At 40.8% G+C, this 22,906-nt stretch overlaps 1 protein-coding gene across 1 annotated transcript in view; it reads right to left on the reverse strand.

Annotated features, from left to right (window-relative positions):
• Positions 1–22,906, reverse strand: part of LOC119910359 (AT-rich interactive domain-containing protein 1B-like) — a 173,011-nt gene that overhangs the window by 78,083 nt on the left and 72,022 nt on the right.

Genomic DNA, 22,906 nt, shown 5'->3' on the forward strand with positions numbered 1-22,906 from the left:
GCTGCCTCTCAACGGACTTCAGGTAAAAATGTGATATGAATGAAAAATGAATCATCACATCATGCAGAAAGGTAAAATCAGATGATTCAGATGTGAAGAGAAGGTCTTTTGATGTGACAAATATCGGCAAACTGTGTTATTTACAGTGAACCACAACTGCATTAGAGCAACATTTATACCCCTCAGCATTATCTGGATACACACACACACGCACACAGTCAACTCTCTTCACTTAGCGAGTGCTTCTCTCGTCCCTTGGCATCAAGATGAAGGCCAAAGCCAAACTCTAAGTGCACAGCTTTCCATTTAGGCCTAAGATACAACTGTTCTTCCCCCCGTGAGGGAAGACAGCCCTGTAGCAACGATAGTGCACTAAGAAAAAAATGTCTGGTGAGGTAGAGTGTGTGTTTGTTTGTGTGAATGTGCCAGAGAGAGAGAGAGAGAGAGTGAGCTAGAGCACAGGGTAAAGACTGTAAGAGATGGACTGGCTGGCTTTCAAGGCCTACTTTGCAGCCTGAGAGCTGAGGTTGGGATCTTTACTAATGTGTATATGTGTTTCTGTATATACCATACATTTATGTGTGTGTGTGTGTGTTTATACACCTCTCACAACCGAATGGAGAGAGTGAGCACTTCAGCAATGACAAGTAGGTAAACAAAATCATCCGTGCAGAAAAAAGAGAGACGGAGATGGACCAGTACATTGGGAAGATAAGGAAACAAGAAAGAAGGATCTTTGAAAAGGAAGGAGGAAAGAAAAGGACGTAGGATGGACAAGCAGGAATAAAAAATGAGGAAAAAACTCAAGATAGGGAAAAGATGGATGCAGGAAATTATAAATAGGGAATAAAGGAAAGAATTATGAGGGGAAGATAATAAGAGAAGAGGAAAGAAGACATTTAGCCTCTATGCAAATACTGCTGAGGGTCTAATTTTCGAAAAATCCTTTACTACTATGGATCACGATGTGAAATGAAGTACAACTGAAACAAAAACAATGGGGGAAAAAGACAGAAGTAAGAAAAAGACGATGGATGGAAGAAAGGAAAAGAAACAAAAAAAGGGCAGAAAGCAAGCAAGCACCAAAACAAGAAATAAAACATTTGACTTAAAATAAAGGCTAGTAACAAGTCAATATCATGCTGTATAAATTATACAGGAGGCTGCATCATTTTGTATTTGCAACCAAATGTCACAAAACTGCAATCACTACTGCTACACTACATGCTTGACAATGATCCTTTTACATGACAGCTAGTCTATATGGACAGCAACGGCATTATGGGAAATCACCTTGTGTCTCTAGGTGAACAGGGGCCACTATGTATGGACGAAATCGTTTTCCAGCCACTCCAACTAAATCACACCAGAGTAAGTAGTTTGTGTTCATGAATACTGACACAGAAGTATTCATGTGTTATTATGTTTGAGCATGTTTATTTTATGTGTGTGTAGCATGTGTTGCGTGCGAGTGAGTCTTTGAACATCTGTATGCGCCTCTACCTCCCTATTCCTATCACTCCTCCCTGTGTTTCCTCTCCATACAGCTCTGCCATGATGAAGTCCGTCGCAGGGTCCCCGACCCAATATCCAACGCCTAATAAACTAATACATCATTAATGAGAGGGAGGGAGAGAGGGATGCAGAGAAAGAGAGATGCACTGCCAGTCTATAGCGAGCTATTGCTCCACAGCTCAATAGGCTTTCTAACAAGGCTCTGTCCTTGAGAGAAGCTGCATACTAAAAACTTCTCCATCGGCCGCCGTGCCAAGCAAGGGGAATTCATAAACAGAGGACAGAGAGAGGGAGAGGGAGGGAGGAAAGAAGGGTGGGGGAGGTAAAGGAGGTCGGATGAGAGAGAGGTTCTTAGAAATGGAAAGGAGGGAGACAGATGAAGAGAGAGAGAGGAAGATGAATCATGTTCTGCTTTAATTGTCCTTTTCTTATCTGACTGTTTGGTTTAGGTCAGACTGTCTGACCGCCTCACAGTAATGACACATGATCAATAACCAGTTTATTAGTTTGTTTGTCTGACTATTTCACCCTGTGGTTGGGCTCTTTTCTTGTGTGCACGTGAGCACATGTGTGTCGAAGAGAGAAATCCCATGGGTACAAGTGGATAGTAAAAAAAGAGGGCGCCACTTAGCTTTACAGCATCTCCATAAAACTGAGCGAGGAATACCCTGAATGCACCCACTCACAGGTAGACACAGTGTTTATACATGTGCAAAAATGCTCATACTCAGGCACTCACATACCAACATAGACACAAACAGCTCAAATAAGTAATTTGGAAAGAGAAAGAGAGACTTGAGAATCACTCCTATCAGTTGGATGTATGCTTGCACTTGTAAACACACATGCACCCACTCAGACATGCGCGCATGCACACAAACAACTCAAATTGGACGTCTCTAAGCAAATACTGCTGCAGGCCTCATTTGAATAGAGATAATTGAAAATCAGACTTGTTTATCGGGCTTAATAGAATGACAGACACTCACAAAAGGAGGCAGAGAGAGCGAGCTTAGCAAGTATTAGCATAATGTTCATGGCTGAATGATTTCTAGGTCCATTAGGCCAGGGAAGGACATTCGAGAAGTTCACTTTTCATAGCTGGGGCTAAATGCTGAAATATGACTTCATTTTGAGGTGTTACTTTAAAATGATGTATTGGCATTTCAATGCTGACGCAAGGGTGTCGGAAGGGGGAGATTTCAGGGAATATGCTAGATGAAATTAAAAGAAAAGAAGGAGAGAAAAAGAAAGGAGCAGAGAGAGGAGGAAAGGGAGGTGGAGGGTTGTTACAAATGCTCGGGAGAGAGTTGGGAGACTTTCCAAGACTTTCATTATCTTTGATGCAAATTATCAGACCCCATAATTAGGCCTCTCATATCGCTCTCTCTCATTTCTTCTTCTTCTTTTTCTCTCTATCTTCTTGTGATCAATGAAGCACAGTATGGGGTGGAGTGGCACGTTGTACCCCTCTTATGGTGTTTGTTTCTCTTGGGGGGCCCCTGGCATGGCTCAACGCCTGGGCGTCCCCTTCAGAGTAAATCCATCTCTGACTAGAGCCTGTTCAATTAGTCTCCAGGACACATGCAACACCAATGATGCACCCTCAATATGAAACCACAGCAGCTACAAATGAGAAGAGATATGCGGTCCAAATCAAAAGTCAATTTACATATTGCTAAAATTGTATAAGAAACACAAGCAAAACAAAGGAAATATACCCAATGTTTTTCAAAACGAGAACCAACACGCTATGGGCCAGATTTACTAAAGGTGTGCGTGAGTAAAAACGTGTGCAAACTTGACGTCACCAGCAAATTAGCATGTAAGCTGATCTACTAACGGTATGCACGCAGAGTGACGTTTTTCAAAAGCGCAAGATAGCACCTGTCATTTAGTACTTTTGCCTTAATGAATATGCAATTTGGGGCGTAACATGCAAATACATTTATTTACTACACGCAATGTGATCTACCAAGCCTAAACACAATTTCATGTGAGTGCAATAGCCTCTGTATTTAATACGTTTGAAAGGAAGGTGCAAACCGTTCCGCAGAGATGGCTTGAAGGAGACACAGTCGTAATGAAAGAAGACTTAGAGAAATTAACAATATTAGATAATATTATTCTATATCTAATATATAGAAATACTATTATTTTATCTAATATTTTATTTTTTATTTATTCGATGAATTATATGAATAGATTTTTTTGTATTTTCCTTTAGCTTTGGCAATACTGTTGTATTAACATTCATGCCAATAAAGCAAATTTCGTTTCTCCGGGAGATGGAAGAGTTTAGAAAGTTGCGTGGCGCTGCGGAGAGCCCCCAGCTGCAGTAGTGCAAGCATCACGCGTAAAACAAACCAAGGTTTTTACGCTGTGGCTGCTTTCCCTCCCGACTCTCCATGGCGGAAACCATTAAAACACACAAAACCCTCATTTAAATACTTCCACCTCCATTGTGTTTGTACCTGTTGTCATCTACGCAATAATTCATAGTAAATCACCCATAACAGGTACTAAAATTGCATCTGCAATATTTTAGAATGCACACGCAATTTGGCACTCTTTATCTTTCGGGATGTTATTAAATCGGGCCCTAAGAGTATTATAGATAAACACAGAAGAAAATCATTGGCAATGTGCGCAGAGCAGGATCAGGCCAATCTTCCTTTCTAATTCAAATCCAAAAAAAGGGCCACCGAATTCCACTATCAGATGAACTCCAGAGCCCAACCCCATCAATCCTACCACTACAAAGCTTTGAAGCAGCAAGACGAAAAAACAGCATAGGAGAAATCCTCAGGCCAAAGCCCAAATTGCCTCAGGACAGCCCTCAGACGATACAACACTGCCCTTGGCTGACAAATTAGAACTATACAAAAAAGGAAAATCACATTACCTAAAAGGAAAACCACAAGAAGTCTGTTTTGATGCATTCTGCAACTTCACTGGAGATGATACTGTATCAGATAACATGACAACGGCAGAAAATCGGAGAACTTAGCGAGACAATATACAGAGAGACACAGATAGGCCTGGCGTATCCACACTGGAAAGAAGACATCTAATGTTCTTATCAAGTAGGAGCTGCAGGTCCTCCTGCACTGTGGCAAACACAGAGCATGAGTTTCTCCCTCAGAATAACCGAAAATACAAAGACTTTACAAACTGAACAGATGGTACCAAAGTATAATATTTACCAAAATAAGTTACCACACATCTTAAACTGACCACATGCGAGAACATTTTCATATTATCCCAAATCTGATAACTGCAACCTGTTAATGTGAGTAGGTGTGCTCCTAAATTACCATGTAATGTTATATGTTGTTAAAAATTCTGAATTTGAGAATACTGGTTAATGTGAAAGTTTTCTTTCAACGTAAGTGGCACTTGAGAATGAATCTGTTCGTTATGATTGGTTCTTGCACGAGACCCATTATCTTTGTGTCACATCACCGTTTAAGTTCATAGGCCTCTGAGACGGACAAGCATGTAGACTGTGAATGGAAGGATTAGCACCATAAGTGGAGATAGCGTGGGTGCATGAGGGATGTCGACCCAGGGCCCCGGGTAGGGGCCCCCCTATGTGGGCTGCGAATGTTTTTACAATCACTTGTTGACACGACCGACCGAATGAATTGCATGCAGGTAGTAACCAGCGTGTTAAACACGCAGTGTAGCCGTCCTTCTCAGATGAAACAGTCCCTTCTGGTTTGCTATTGGTTTCAATAGTAAACCACCACAAGAATGACAATTACCAACAAAAAACATTATATTCTATGTTTAAAAAAACATAAATTACCAAGTAACTTTTGTACTTCAACAAATAGGAGACTTATTAGCAAATTTTAACAAAACTCCCTCCACCGCCATGCATCATGGGGATTCTGAGTGACGGCCTTTAAGCTGATATATATCACCCCAGAGCGAGCAGCCTGCCGCACGTTAATGACTTGTATTTAATATGTCCTTTTTGTGCTTCTGCTACCTTCTTCATAGCTCTGTGTGACCCGCTTTTGTTCCGTCATCTGCAGATCCCACATGAAGCATTTCAGAATAAGAGCGTTTTGCCTGCCTGATTTTGGTGACATGTTTAGATTTGGTGATAAATGCTTACTTTTTGTGCTTCTACTATGATTAAGTAGGCTACGTAGTTAAACTGTTTCTTTTTTGTCTGTTTTAACTGTGTTTATTGTTGATAAATGACCAGGGGTCTGCACAGGGCCGCGACATGTAAACTTGTTATAAAGGACTTTGTAGCAGGTGGGCCCCGTGATGAAGCTCCGCCCCCACTGTGCTGAGAGTCTTGCTCCGTCCCCGATTAGCACTGAAGGTGAACATGTTGTGACTGACTGATTGACTATGGTCATGGGTAGGATTAATGTTACAGTGTTCAGATCAACAGCATGACACATACAGTAGTTCCGCTTAAACTAAATAGTGGGTGTGTGCTTGAATGTGTGTGGTCGGAAGGGGGGGAACCCCTTCTCTTCCCTGCGATAGGTTAATGACAGGATTACTTGTCTTTGTGGAGGAAGAAGAGCACTGGGAGTCATCTGGAGGACGTGTTGTTCTCTTTCTACTCATTCTCTGCTGATATTTATAGTTTATCAGGTTAAAATACGGCTTTAATCAAAACAGAATTTCAAAGGAAGTGCTCAGAATATGACAGACTCACAACACAAACGTGAGCCAGACAGAATATACCCAGAGGCAATAGATCAAAGAAAAAAGCACATTTATTCAAGTTAATATCCTGGCTCACTGCCCTTGTGTCAGGTACAGCCATCCAAAGGTAAAAGTCAAAGTCAAGCTTCCCATTTCCCTGGTGAGATGTGGTGATTAGGAGAAGGAAGAAAAATGGCAGAATGGAAGGGATGAAGTGATGGAGGTCCCCATAAAGACCAGGATTCCTAGAGAATAAACTCTAAAATTTAGGACATTTTTATTATGAACCTGAACCTTAACTACCAATCAGCTAAAAAAAACTAAATAAAAAGGCAAAGCTGGTAAAATTTCTGATTGACAATAGCTAATTAACATTGAAATTGGCAGTAGAAGGTTTTTCTTTTTAGATAAGATTAATAAAACAAACGGTCATATTTTTGCAATTACTTATATATTTATTTTAGAGTATTTTAGAACTGGTGATTAGCAAAGGACAGATATGCTAAGACAACAAAGACACTGTTGACTTGTTGACCTCAAAATGCCTTAACCAAGAGCAAGCTTTCCTGTCCCTGCAACCCCAACACATGGCGATAAGGCAAAGGACACAGGCAGCAGGGAAATATAGAGACAGGGAAAAAAAGAGAACAGCAGAGGACAATGACACTCTACCTCCTTTGGGAATAGGAGGATGTGGGGGAGCAGAGGAGAGGAAGATGAGGAGAGGAGGTTGGGAAGAAGAGGAGGAGAGGGCAATTTGGTTTCCACTCTTCTCTAATCTAATATGTGTAACTGTGACTGATTCTCTGTCCTAAACCAGGACCCCAGACACAAGGAAAGGGCACCAAACTTCTCCGCTAGCCTGAGGGAGGCGAACCAAGGAGGGAGAAGGAGAGGGGAGAGAGAGAGAGAGAGAGAGAGAGAGAGAGAGAGAGAGAGAAAGAAGGGCAGAATAATGTGTCAGCTCTGGTGAAAAAGAGCGATAGAACCAATTCCAGAAATGGGACAGAGATATTCCCAAAGCTTGTGTATTATTGCCAGGATGTTGGACAAAGCAAATATCTAATACAGCGCAGTAAATCCTCTGAAGGTGTCGCGGCGTGCATGTGAGAGAGGACGAGCACTCCACAGAGAAGCTCCAAATCACACATTTCTCACAACGCCACAGGAACATGCTGACTGGAAAGCAAAAAAATATGTGTGTTTCTATCAGCTTGTGTATGTGTGTGTGTGTGTGTGTGTGTCCAGTGGCTGTGGTCCTGTTTGGTGACTCCCACTGCAGCAAAGCTAAGGTTAGCTATTTGCTCTTTTCACACCTCACAAGGTAAAAAAAAAATACTTGGGGCAATGGGGAAATTCAGCTATTAAGACTTCCCAAATCCCCCTTTTCACCACGGGGCAATATCCAGTTTGGCAAGCCCATGCTTAGAGACACTAATACCTACCAAACTGACAAACACACACACACATACTTACATACACACACAGCCACGGTCCTGCATTCTCCATTAGCTTATTGATTTTTTGGGGAGAAAGGTTTTAGGGCAAGATCTCTCTACGGGGGATGGCTCAAAAGGCAAGGTCAGCAATGCAATGAAGTGTAAACAACACACACACACACACTCAAAGAAACTATTCATATAAATAATAATCTATTAATTTATCTGTAAATTGAATGTACACACTGACACAGTGTGAGATGTTATCCGTATGACATGACCGTATGTATGCTAAGTTTTAAGTTACTGTGTCATTTAATATGAATGAATACGAGGGCGTCTTTCACAGAGCACAGGCAGTTCTCAATGAAAACAAAACTAAATAAACAATAAACAAACAATACAAAAGAGATGTGTACCCCATTTTTTTGGAAAAGTGGCTGAACCAAATCCTCAAAAACAAACGAACAGCTTCTCACCTTGCTGACTTCAAACACATGCAGAGCATCCTGAGAAAAAAAAAATATTACATGTGCAAATGGTTTCACTGCTCAGTTAAGTCAAGTGCTTTTTGGTGACAGATTTAACAGTAGATTTAACAGTAGAATGGTTCAGTGCATCAGCGTTCAAAAGTCACTTTTTAAATTTTTTTTACCACATTAACCAGTTAGAAGGGATATATTAAATCAGTGAGGGGGAGTAACTAGTTACATGTCATTTAATTACGTAATTTAATTACAAAATAAATGTTACTGTAATTTGTTACAATTATTTGAAAAAAATGTTCATGATTACATTGGGGGTTACATATGAATATTTTCTGTAAAAATACCTTACATCACATTCGTCACATTTCTTAAAGGAGGTTGGGTTTGGAGAATTTAGACTCATGACCTTAGTATTTGTAAAATCCTGGCTATAGCAGGTGCATGGTTGGCAATCCGGCTTTGGTCTTGGACATATACTTGAGGTATTCAGGTAAAGAGGCATGTACCAGGTCTCTGAAGAACACTGACATAACAATGTCATGTCATCAAAACTAATCAAATCCAGACGTAGCAATCGCCACTGTGACACACGAGCACATTCACATCTCTCTCATCCACAAGTGGCCAAAATCCAACACGCTCTTAATCCTCGACGGCACATGACAGCCCTATCTATAATGCAGCTCCCACAAATGTCCCTTACAGCCACTCATACATTCTCACAATGTATTCTCAATGTCAAATCGCAGCGCCATTCAAGCACGCCTTTGAAGAGCACAGACACGAAAGCGTTTTGGCATTTGGTGTGAATAATGTGGAGACACTCTTAAGTAACTCTGTGTGTGTGCGTGCGTAATCCAGCGCATGGTGCATATTCAGTGTGTCAGAGATGAGTAGCCATGCACAGCTCTTAGATAAGGCCTGTTACAGGGCCCTTAGAGGGACAAGCAGAGCGGGGGAAAGAACATCTGAAAAGGCACATTCTTCTGTGGCGATCAGAGAAACCCTCATTCACACAGCCAGCTCTTGCTTCTGGATCACTCTTTCTTTATCCTCTTCTTACTTTCTATTTTTCACTCCCTTCCTACTTTCTTTTTTTTTCCTCACTCACAAAGAAAATACATCTTATCACCTACACCTAAAGTAGGGCTGGACCATTTAGCCAAAAATGATATCACAATAAAAAGTTTCAAGCTTTCGATATCAATAACTATCGCAATAAATATCAAATCATTAATTCTTTATGGTCAACACTTGAGGCCAAACAGTGAATCACTTCACAAATCTGAGGTAGAACATTCAAAACAATTATGATAAAATCTTAGTCAACAAATATGCATGAGTAAAATTAAGTAAAAACATTTGAATATTTATAATATTTCAGTCCTTTTTCCTCAACAAAATAAACATCTTTATGAAAAATTAAGTCCTAATTTGTGTATGATTTAAGTGAATAAAAATCAAACATTCATTGAATATTTATTGAACATTTGTAATATTGTTATTAAAAAAATTATATTGCAATAATTGTTACCGTTTAATGTCTAGCACTAACCTAAAGTGTATTTATTTAATTTTTTAAGTCATTTTGGGGTGAGACCACTTTATGAGCTCTTTCTGGGTGTATCTGAAGTAAACATGCTGTGATTTATGTTCTGTGTTTGCTGTTTGTACGGCTAAGGTGAAAAGATTCATTAAAATGTGGCTTATTGAGTTAAATGTTGAGGTTCTATTTCTCTGTGTTTTTGAGCATAGTGGAAGCGAGTGTTTCTTACTTTTTCAACTACTCTCAATCATTTCTGAAATATATTTGAGGTTTTAAAATGATCAAAGATGTTAAATTGACGCTCTTGGTTATTTTAATCCATTAAACAAACTACAGTGTAAAAAATCACTTACCTAAGTGAAGAAAGGGGCAGCACAACCAACAGCGACAAAAGACATAGAAGAAGAGAGAAAGGCAATAATTATAATGCGATCAGCGCTATGATATCACTGTAATTACTCATACATTCCATAGCATTTGCATGTAATTATTTCCATGCAAAAACATGCAATTCATTAATTTTACATACTGCATTACAACAGCCATTTGGCATATAATTACATATATTCCCATGAATGTTTCCCAACACTGGTGACACTTTACTGTGTGAGTGTGTGTCTGTGTGTGTGTGTGTGAGATGTGCTCTATTTAAGTGGCCGTTGGATCATTAGTGCTTTTGAGATTCACAGTAGATTTCACAGTCTTATAATGACCGTGTTTGCACATGACAGAGCGAGAAAGAGAGGGAGAGAATTAGTGTTATTACCATTGAAATGGAGGGATGAAGAGAGCGATGGCGTATAAAAACAGAGAGATATACAAATAGATATTAAGAACTTGAACTGTATAACGAGCGCTTCAACACGAGAGAGGGGAAAGGAAAGGAGAAGAAAGGCAAGGAAAGGAAAACGGAGTGTACTGATTGGTTGTGCTGATGACAGCCACTGATCTTGGCCAATAGAGTTACAGAGGTCCTCCACCGTTAAAGACACACATGTAAACGCACGCTTTTTCTCTCCCACCCCTGTCACACGGCCTCTCAAACTCTCGCTTTCTCCCCTCTCCTCCCTCTTTCCTTCCCTCACTCCCCCCGCCCCCCTGTTCTCTTCCTCCTATTTTCAATCTCCCTGCTCTCATTTTAATTACCCAGAACGGCGGCGAGGAGGCTGTGTGAGAAATTAAAAAGGAAAATGGAGAGCAGCAAGAAAGGGAGGGAGGGATGGACTGAAAGGTAAAGAATGGAAGGAAGGGGGAGGTTTTGTAGCTTCAGATGGGATGATAAACAATCTATCGCTTTAAGTGAATTAGAATTGCAGTGGGGGGGATTTAAAATGGATGAGGAGGGAGGGGATATTTTTATCATGATGGCAGCAAAAAAAAAAAAACCATGAGGTCAATGAGGTTGAAAGCAAGTGAAGTGGGATACAACAGTCAATGCAAGTGTCAATTCTGCCTTTTATCTTCCCTTATTATCTTCCCCCCACCCCCCCCACACACACAAACACACCCTTTACTGTGTCTCAAAGGGATGCAGTAACATGTCCTTCTTCAGTCTCCCAGGGTGAATGTGTCCCTGCTGTCACACCATGTGTGTGTGTCTGTGTGTGTGTGTGTGTGTGTGTGTGTGTGTGTCCCTCAGAGCTTTGCTGCTGGCCTCTGGATTTCTTTCAGCACATCTGTGTTGCTGCCACTGTTAGCCAGGCATGTCACACACACGCACATATACTCTCACACTCTCACACACACACACACACACACACACACACACACACAAACACAGCGAACGACAGGAAGGAAGGAAAGCTGAGAGGGGAACTGGGACATGATTTCAAAAGCGCTGAAACGAGATCCTCCTGAGCTGAGATCATAGAAACACTAAAAAAAGAAAGAGATGAAAGCGCAGTTGCTCTCTTTTTGAGCGTTTTTAACGGCACGAAACGTACGTTCATTTTTTTTGGATGGTGAAAACATCACTTCTGCGTGTTCCTGTTTGAAACCTCTGTCCAGCTAATACTTTTTCCAGCTGGTCCTCATCCTCTTGTGTTGGAACACGATTCGCCGCCTTCATCCCCCTAAAGACTTTTTAATAATTCTCTCATTTGCCATTCTCTCTCTATCTCTTTCTCTTCAGTCTTGTCATTCATTCCTCCTATTTTACCCTCCCAATTCTTTATTTCTCCCACCCTGTTGGCTGCTTCCCTCCATCACTGGTTTGCAATTTAAATATTTAGCCTTTTTTAGGAGCAAGGACAAAGTTATTATGGCTGAATTCTCTTTCCTCGCTTCCTCTCATCTTCCTCCATCCTGTCTTGTTCTTGTCTTCTGGAGAGTGAGCGAGAGAAGGGGGGTGCGGTTGGGGGCGTAGATGGAGAGAAAAGGAGTGGCAAAGAAGAAAAGTTGCTGGACAGTGAGATAAATTGGATCCAGAATGAGAACAAGAACAGAGGAGAAGGTGAGAAAAAGATGTGTACAGAAAGAGAAAATGAGAGAGGAAAGACAGGAGATGGGGGGAGAGAAGGGAGACGTACAAAGACAAAGTGAAAACAGAAAGCAGGTCAATAAAGGCAGAAAAAGACAGACACGGTAGTCTGGTTTTAGACCTCTGAATCACTGTCCACATCTCATATTTTTCAACAAAATAGGTCTGGTGTTGTGGTGGCAAAAACGAGCCAATCAGCGCTTTGTGGGCGGGATTAAGACTTAATAATGAAATGGCAGTTCAGTCTGATTATCAGGCTAGAGAGACAGAAAACTAAGTATTATTATTTACAGAATTTAGACCATCAAAAGGTGAAAAGAGATGAGAAATGATGAGAAAATAACAGACGGCAATTCAATGACAGAGAGAAAAAGGCAAACAGGAAGAAAAATAAGAGAGAGTATGACGGAGCGAGGTTGTCTATGTATGTGCACACTGCAGTGAGTTGGTTGCTCTGTCTGAACGCAGCAGGAAACTCAATGGACTAGGGTCCTTCATTATGCAGCCCAGGCACGGCTGACTGAGGAGCTGCCTGTTTAAACAGCTAAACCAAAACGCAGAGTCGACTTGTGTGACAACGTCTGACACACGTGCACACGCTCAGACAATGATAGAAGCGCTTAACAAATGAAATAATACAAATGAACCCCTTCTGCTTTTTTCACACTCTCTCTAACACACACACACACACACACACACACACACAAAACGTACATGTAAACACTTGTTTTGTGCTCGAATCTGCACATGAACAAGTGCACACACACTTAGCCATGCAGAATTTAATCTCACAGTAAAGACAGCTGCGACATCACTGATACATTTTCTTTCATTCTTTGTTTTTTAATTAAATGGACAAAAAGAGGGGCAGAACAAGCAAGCAGAGGAATGAGAGAATAAGAGTGAGCAAGAGAGAGAGAGAGAGAGAGAGATGCATGTTGGAAACCAGAAGTAAAGCTCTTATTGCAAAGTGGGGGTCAGACATGATTAGGAAGGATAGCAGGTTGTTATGCAAATGGGGCAGTTATAGCAGTAACACTAAACCTATGTGTGTGTGTCTGTCTTTCTGCCACACTTTCAAAGATCTAGGTTTAGCTTTAAGTTGACCTATAGCAGAAATCCTTTTTGCCCCTGCAGTCCTTGCTCCTGGTAAGATCCCCTGATGGCCGGAGGACTGTGTAGACAGCCAAGAATCTCTTCTGATACACCTTCAGCTCCTTCTTTTCACCCTTCAGCTAAGACCTTAAACAGGAACAACTTCCAACAGGTTTGCCCCATCACCTCACCCTCTCCATACAGACAACCTACAAGGATGCGATACCTCACCAGTTCCCCACAGTTAAAGACTGCAAAATATTCTGTTCAATGGAGCACATGGACAAGACTATGGACCACAACACAAGAGAGCAAATAAATAGATAAATAAATATTTTTTTTATAAGAAGACGTCTGTTGAAGACTTATTTTCTCCATGCAGAGTTATGCAATTTCAATGTATATAATACACAGCTGTATCACTTACAAAAAGATAATTATTAGATTAGATATGAATCAACCTTTGAAAACATATAAATATACTGTTGCATGTACATAAATGTCTACAGATACCAGCTCTGACTGATGTGCTAATAATTAGAGCCCGACAGACAATTTATTATCGGCCGATATGAGCTAATTGCAGATAAATAGGTATCGGTGTTTATAACAGCCTATAAATGACAATTAAAAATGAAATGAAACGCCACAAATACACCACAAAACGCAGCAATCAGCTGACATAATCACCTGTACCTAAAAGTACTATATAACAATAAATTAAGTTTATTTTTAAACAACATTATGTCACGTTTTCTCGGTCAGGTCTCACACATAATAACTGTTAGGGATAATCTTTGTTTATGCTATGAGTTTCTGAAAAGAAGAAAAAAAAGAATATCGGCCTATTTATTGGAATAACGGATTTTAAAATCCTAAAATATCTAAATCTGTATCTGTCTTCAAAAGACCATATCGGTTGGGCTCTACTAATAATATTTCTATATAACGTCCTAAAACAAAGTATACAGAATATTTCACAACTAATTCCCAAACACAAGAAAAGACATCAGCTGAAGACAAATTTATTCCAGTGGAACTTTCTGTCTTGTTTACATATCCTAATCCCTTAGATATAGCGGGCGGTACAGCTGTGGTTTGGTGTGTCTCTGTGCTGGCGGATGTGTTTAATGAGGGATCCTTCCCTTCCAGCGCTCCCAGTATCAAACGTCTCCTTCCACTCCAGTCGTTTACCCGCGGACTGATCTCTATGAAGTCGATGCTACCGCTTGTTCCAGCGCTTCGGCTTCAAACGCTGACGTGCCTTTTGGGGCTGCGCACATATCTGCTCTCTTCCTCTTCCTCTCCTCCTCTTCCTCTCTTTCTCTCCTTTATGTTCCCCCTTTTCAAGTCTTCCCAAGCGTCTGCGAGTCTTTGTCTTCCCCCTGTTTCTTCTTTCAAGTCAAGGCAGGTGGGAGCAAACAGCCTGGCAGTTTTTCCTTTCCTTTTTATCCACTTTCTTGTTTTCTTTCTGCGGCTGCTCTCTTGCTACCCCTACCCCCACCCCAACCCCCCCTCTCTCTATCTCTCTGTTTCTCCAAATTGAGTTGAGAGAAATCCTTGATCTACCATTTTGAAGAAGGGAAGTCAGCTTTGGTGTATTTTTACACACACACACACACACACACACACACACACACACATAAACAAACACACAGACTCATGGATTTGGCCTACTGTATGTACATGGATATCCTAGTACACAAACAAATTCTGTGATCAAAACATCACACACGTTTATGACACAACAAACACTGATTCACGCAAAAACTGAAACATGCACAAAACTAAACTGCAACTGACGAGAGAAATGCAGCATATCTGGGTCACAGCTGCCAGTGAGGACACCAAGGTTGTGACCTTGGTATGTCTTTCTAGGGATTCTGGGATATTCGCAAACTGAATTATAGTTCAAATCTAAGTGTAGAAAGTTTTTTTAAGCGCTGATGCCAAAATCGATTGGCACTATTTCAAAGCAAAACAGTGTGAACAGTGCCTGGTCATGTGCACAAGGATAGTGAGTGTGTATCCAAGCTCACCTGTTCTTTTTTATTCGTAACTGACTAGTTGAAGCTTTGCACAGAAGCATGAAATGAAAGTTTGTGCGGTTAATATGTAGAAGCACAATGTTGTTGTACATACCACAGTGGATAATCGTGTGTAAAGGGTCTGTACTTTAGCATGATCCTTTTTTAAAAAGAAATTTGATTATTTATTCATTTAATATCAACTCTTCTGCCTCCAGATCGCTGTAGAGAGCTTATCGGTGTATAGGGAAGTCTTTCATATATGTAGTGTAAAATCAATGGTGGATAAAACATATGTGAGAATGGAGTAGTCATTTTTAAGCTCAGTACACTTTTATTAGTTTATTAGCACATTATGATCACATTAAAGGAAAATTTCAGTTATACTATAATAATTTTACTGTTTGGCTTCCTTTTCCCTTCTAAATAAGCCGGGCTAACCTGTGGGATTTACCTATGTAATCATCTGACTCACATTCCTCAACCTGTCTGACTTCTTTTCGGTGATGCTGCCACGTCCTCAAATCTCTTAAATGTATGACGCTAAATGGTTTGACAGTGTTTACTTAAAAGTGTTTATTTACATGATGTGAACTCTGAACTGGGGAAGACTGGTTTCCCCTACTATGGTACTTACTACTGGAATGAACAGCAAAACAAACTACTATTACAAAACTAACTACTAATATTTACGTCCTACTTAGTCATTTTTTTAATAAATACTTTGTGTGACCAACTTTTTCTTTTTGTGACGTATATAAAGTGTATAATTTATTCCCAGATCTTTCTTTTCAAAGTTTAACTAACTAACTAACCTGTCCAGCTGCTGTTACGTTTCAATCGTGGTTTATAATCAGCCGATTGAGACAGCACTTAAACAGACCCTCATCAGACTCTCAACCTCTGACGTCAATGCAATACCAAACATTCACTTTTCACCAAACTACCAACACTGTGCCTGGCATGGCCTCATTTGCATGAAACTCCAATCTGCACCTCTCTACTGTCAGCACACTGCACGTTGTATTAAAGAGAAAACCGAAAAGCAAAGCACATTTCAAGGTCAGGAAAATAGCAATATCACTTTTTTTTTTGCACTAGTCTTTACAGTGGATGTTATTAAATCTGACTTTTTAAAACCAAAAATACAATAGTGGAAGTATAGAGATAGATTAATAAATAAATAAATACAATTTCCCCTCCTGGCTAAGCAGAGAAGCCTTTTAGAAAACTGCATTTCAACCATGCAGAGAAACTCTGGGACACACTGCATTTAATAATAAAAAGAAACTAAAAAAAATATCATTGAACAGTGAGTGGTCAAAGAGCAGAATCGGCCCTACAGGAGGAAAGAGCCAAGTTAATTTATGAGCAAAAATCCTATTAGCATGTTTCTAGTGGCACAAAGCCATCAGAAATAAACAGAGAGAAGAAAGCTCAATTTAAAATGAAATGCAGTGTGTGAGGGGGGGGAAAGGCATTCTCTCTCTCAGTGCTCCTTCTGAATCTCTTTATTACTCTCCTCCAAAAATCATCCCAATTACAGAGCTAATTTTAGCCTCCAGTTGGTGTGCATTTGTGTGTTTCTACCTTTCCAATAGATCGGAAAAGAGGCTTAATACAGCAGGCAGAGGTCGAACTAACTAACCTTTGTCGGCTTCACACAGCTCATAACACACAACACTGAGCTCTGTGTGTGTGTGTGTGTGTGTGTGTGTGTGTGTGTGTGTGTGTAAGAAAGAAAGAGAAAACAACAAGCAAGAGATGTAGCAGCATGCTCCCCCCCCCCAAAAAATGTGTGTGTGTGTGTAACTGTGTGTGAGAGAAGACGACAGCTTGCATGAAAATCCCCACATTTGCGATCGTGTGCGCGTTTGTGTGTGTTTGAGCTTTAGTGCATTATGTTGTGGTGTGTTTTTCAGTGTACACAACTGCCAAAATGTCATTCCAGTAACACAACAATCATCAAAGCCTGCGCCATCTATCCTAAAGACCATCTAGTGATATTCATAAAGAGCATAGCAGATAACAGCCTTGTCATGTTAGCTCCTCCATAATCCAGACGTCTAGCCTTTCATCTACACCAGTGTGTGTGCGTATGTGTGAGAGGGAGTCGGAAGAGAGCATGATCATATATGCTGCTGTTGTTAAGGCTTATCACCGAGATCAGAGTGATGTCAAAACAACTGTGTGTTGGCAGGTGATGACACATACACACAGGCACACAAACTGTACACACACACACACACACACACACACACACAAGCAGATCATCACTAAAAGAATTCACATGTGCACACGTCATGAGGTCACACACGTCTAACACACGCAACCATGTACAATCACGTATCATCAGCAAGGAAACGCACATATTCACAGATGCGTAGTGTACATTTTTAGGAACACGTACACACACACACACACACACATAGGTTTTCCCTCCAGACAGGTGTAGTAGAGTCAGTCCAGTTATTTGAGCTCTTGTAGCACAGCCAGCAACAGCCTCAGTCTAATTACCTCTGGGATGCTAACATCACGGCAGTATCAAAACAGGTGTGTGTGTGTGCCTGTGTGTGTGTATACGAAGAGAGAAAGTGAGAGTCATAACTGTGTGTTTGTCTCTGTAGGCACTCCAAATTGAAATATATATTGAGAAAAGAAGCGTTAATAAAAAGCCTTGATCAATATTTCACAAACCACAGCTGATTTTCTTGTTAACAGGTTCAGTTTGTACTCAATGGTAAAAATGCAGGGAATATGTTTGACAGTAGCTTCCTGATGGGACATTTTATTATAAATAAATGTCCACCGTGGTGTTCTTTTATAACTAATCACTGAAAATGAGCTGATCAAAGGTTTTTTATTTTTGCTCTTGTAAAAAAAATACTGGGGATGTCGAGGTGCTTCTTGTGAAGAGTCCTCTGCAATAAGGAAGTGTTTTAGAAGTGGGGGCATAGTAGTTAAGGTCAGCGATAGCCAACACGGCTGAACAGACAAAGAGAAGGGAAAACTCAACGTTATCAACAGAGGTTAAGGAAAAGAAGCATCAATAACAAACAGTTTGATTTCCCGAAAGATCTCTGTGCAGCGCAAAAACATAGATCAAAGGAGATGTCCAATAAAAACCCAACACATATGCAGGTTACTGTTTTGGTGTGTTGTTTTATCTGGTTATTAATGTATTTTGTTTATATGTGTGTGTGTGTGTGTGTGTGTGTGTGTGTGTTGTTCTTCGTTTCAGCGTTTCCATAAGAGATCTGCAGCAGCCTCCCGCCCAGTCCAATCAATAGCTTGTTACTGCAGCCTAATGTCTTCCACTGAGAGAGGTGACACACAAACACACACACACACACACACACACACACACACACACGTACAGGCACCAGTACACAAGCATTATGTTAACATGCACGAAGGACAAACACATATCAGCATGTGACAGGCGAAAAACACATGTTGAGGAACGTACACGCGGACACATTTAAGGGTTTAAAACGTAAAAACTAAATCTTTGACAACAACGTGTTTTCTAACTGTACCTTGCTTTATGAAATGCTAATTTCCAAGGTCTCCAGTAAGTAAATGGCTCTCAAGGGACAGCATTTCAGCTTTACGGCCTGAACTAAGTCAGCCTGGAGGAGAACAAGACCAGGTTTGAAAAAAGAAAAGGCTGAGATGAGATGGAAGAGGAGGAGGAGGAGGAGGAGCCATTAATATATAGAGACACTAAGCAGGAAATGAAAGTTTAGATTCCTTCCTTCATCTGACGCGATGGGCTTTGTGGCTAAAACCTGTTTTAGCAATTGGAACTGTCATTTTCTTTTTATGGTGCATGAGAGACTGTGCTAAACTGTCTCAATGATTTATTTTTATATTTTAAAGGCATGTTGAAGATGCACTTACACACTGTGTAAGAGCAGAAAAATCTTCAATCCGTTGATTTAATGACTTATAGTAAAGAGGTCAAAGGTCAGGGCATGCTGATTTTAACTGTTGTAGTCAATGAATGATTGAGTAAGAAAGCAGTGCTGAGACAAGACAAGACATACAAACTTTAAACACCCCGATAGAACTGTTGTTTTTTCGAGGGAAGTTAAAGTGAGTTTTCTGTCCATAACAGCAGATGCTGAGCGACTCTGCTGCTCTGACCGGACTTTTAAGTCTATTTCTTCACAGTAAACAAGGTAAAGTGAGGCGGTGTCTGCTGCAGCTGTCCACCACTCATAGCAGAAATGACAAATTTTGTAGTTTAGTGATTGCCACTGAAATATATCCACTAGATATATCTATCAGCACATATAGGATCAAAGGAGAGGGGTTTTCTAAAGATGGTTTTAAGTGGACAACCTCTGCAGCAGCATAAAATGCATGCTAGGACCCAAGGAAGTGAGAATGGATAGTTTGGACAGTGTTACACCCCATATCACATTTAATCCCTTCTAGTACAACTGGTAAATGAGGATTCTGGTAAATGAGGATTCTGTTCTGCTCCATTTGAACACATAAACGGGACCATCTCATCAGCTGGATCCAGTGACCCCCCCCCCCCCTGCAGCCAGTCATGGTGGTTGGCAGCGATTGGGTCTGTACAAATACAGAAAAAGGTACAAACTGGAACACACTGCACACACACGCACACACACAACAGCAAAGCGTCCTTTTGTTCGTGCCTTTGTTTTGCGGTTTCTACTTTTTCCTCGGCTGAGGGTTTGAAAGTGATTACCGATGCGGTCCACTTCATTTGCATGAGAACAAAAACAGCGTGGGGAACACATTATCACTTCACAGAGGAAGACAGAGAGCTGTCTGCCCGTTTGTTTACGCTGTTGTGTTCGGACATTTTCCACCAACGCCGCCACTGCTGTCTCACGAGTACGGCGTTTTCTGCAGGAGGAAGCAGCAGAGCCGAGAGGGAGATGGGGGAAGAAAACACCAATGGATAAAGAGGCAGACATGGATAGAGGTATAATACTCTGATATATGTATTGCAAAACCAAGTGCATGCATCAGTCAGGGGGTACATAAGCAGTGAATATTCAGATGCACAAAAATGATTCACATCTGCTTTCTCTTTCACTTTCTGTACAGTACAAACTTGTACATCAAGTATGCAGCATTTACATATTTGCAGATATCTTAATCTCTTACCCTGTGCTATTTAAACTTGAGACAGTTGTTATTGGCAGTCCCATCGTAGAAGCCTATGCCCGTATCGTTATATTTCCTTCAGTTACTGTGTTTACATTTTTTCATTTACTTTGTGATCCAGACCAACGATGCGCTACAGACCAGAGTGAGGTCATTTTTATTTTGGCTCATCTCGTTAGACTACTGGAGACACATTCTTGCATTCACTGTGACAAGAAGAGTGGTGAGAAGAAGATCTGCAGTCTTTCTTCATTATGGACAATCTCCATCAGCATCACAAACTGGTAGGGGAAAACACGAGCAGCACAAGCTGACCGATCACATTCTTCTCTGTAGCCACCTCAGCCCAGACATATACATTACTGTATTCTCCATAGTAAAGACACAAGCAGATTATTAACCAGGCAGCTGAGTTTATAGTCAAATAAAATAATAAATACAGACACAACAGGTATAGTGTAAAATGCTCATAGAGGATTTCTTACCAACCTGATATTATTTCATCCCACAAAACCCTAGGGAGATGTATGACATTCATTTTAGAAGGGTTTAACTGTCTGTACTGTATGAAGAGATATGGTATATGCCAGAGAGTAAAACCTTCATGGCAGGATGTAGGATGTCATTCTCATAAAATATGGATTTTCTGGTGAAATACAGTAAAATGAAATAATTCCTTGTTTAGCCAGGGGCCTGCTAGAGCCATATCAAGGACCCAAGGGAGACCCTGTACCACCAAATGTGAACCATCGGCCTTATGAACTTCCATTTTAAGCCTTAATCCTTCTTTTTCATGCATCCCTCTCTCCTCTCCCTCTTCCCTCAGCCTGCAGCCTACAGGGAGGTGTGCAGGCAGAAAGGAGATGAATATAGAGCAAACAACAATGTAGCGCTCCAGAAAAAGCTATTTGGAGCTGGTTGACCCCGGGGTCAGCTGGCTGGCTGGCTTCCTGGTTAAAGGGGATTGGTGGGAAATGGAGACAGCTGCGGACAGCCAATCACAACGCGCATAACGGAAATCAATGAGGTTCCACGGAAAATGTCAGCCATGGCTGACCTTTTGGAGATTACAGCCTCCTGAGTCAGAGAGGAGGAGGAGGAGGAGGAGGAGGAGAGAGAGAGAGAGAGAGAGAGAGAGAGAGAGAGAGAGAGAGAGAGGAGGAGGAGGACAGGAAATAAGAGGGGGTGAGGTGGAAAGGAGAAGAAGAGATCAGGACGAAAAAGATGGTTAGAAATAGAAAGGAGAGGAGGGAGGGATGAGGAGAAATTTGAAAGGGACAGAGGTGAGAGCGAGAAAGAAAAGGGGGATGTGGGACATGGAAACAGTAGAAATGGAAGAAAACTTGTATGAAAAAATGTATTCGACTTGACAACGTTATAGAATTGCATAATTTAAAATGCATAATATTTTCTTTTTTTCTTATTTTACTTTATTTGTTTTAAAGCTTATTATATGGATTATAATAATTATATGGATTTCTTAAATCTTATTGTGAGAGCCCTTTGTAGAGACAGAGTGCAAAGTTAGAGGTCTGAGAGCTGCATTTTGAATGTGGAAATCATTTCAGAGATGGTAGCAGGGAGTAAGAGGAAGACGAGGTGACCTTTACTGTCTCCGGTACTGCTGCTTCGTCGTCTTAAACCAGCCTCTGGAGGAGCGAGTGAGAAAGAGAGGGTGAGAGAGAGAAGTTGGAACACAAACTCTCCTGGCCTAGTGAGGATGTGAATATTTATTTTCTTGCAGTCCTGTGTGCCTCTGTCTTTATTTCCCAAGATCTTTAAAACACAGTGCTGTTTACATCATTTCCTTCCCAATTTCATTCCATCCTTCCAACCTTCCTTGTTATCTTTTTTCCTTCCTTCCTTTCATGATTCCTTCCTTTGATGTCCCAAAAAATATTTTTCCTCCTTTTCTCCTTTTAATCCTTCGCTTTGTCCTTTCATTTTCTTGGGTCTTGTCTGAAACCGCGAGTCAAATACAATTGGCTGGAGACATCAATTACGTTTGATTATCCCGTGCAAAAGTCAACTGTGAATATCAGATATTGAGTGCTAATCTGAAGATGTCAATTGCTACCAGTGCGTGACCTTTAGGTTGAATGTGCCAATAGGATCCCCAGTGTCCCTGTGCACAAGTGTTGTGTGTGTGTGTAAATATACATACACAAGCAGAAATTCATATGCATGCACTTGCTTAAATATACCCAATCAATGCGCACGCTGATGTGCATACACTCATACACATACTAAGCAATAAAGTAAAGGAATACTAAAGAGCAGACATGCAGAAGAACATGTACACATTATGCCATGCACATACCGTGCACAGACACACAAAACCACACACACACACACACACACACACACACACACATTTCACAATAATAAAAAACAAAACTATGAAATACAAAGTCTTCTAGAATAACACCAGTCAAAAAATGTTCCAATTTAGCTAATGGTGGGAGGCACTGAGTGTCCTTTGATTTAAAAAT

Source organism: Micropterus salmoides, unplaced genomic scaffold (assembly GCF_014851395.1).
Source record: "Micropterus salmoides isolate LMB-PRFRI ecotype aquatic unplaced genomic scaffold, ASM1485139v1 Ms_hic_scaffold_19, whole genome shotgun sequence".
Classification (NCBI taxonomy): domain Eukaryota; kingdom Metazoa; phylum Chordata; class Actinopteri; order Centrarchiformes; family Centrarchidae; genus Micropterus; species Micropterus salmoides.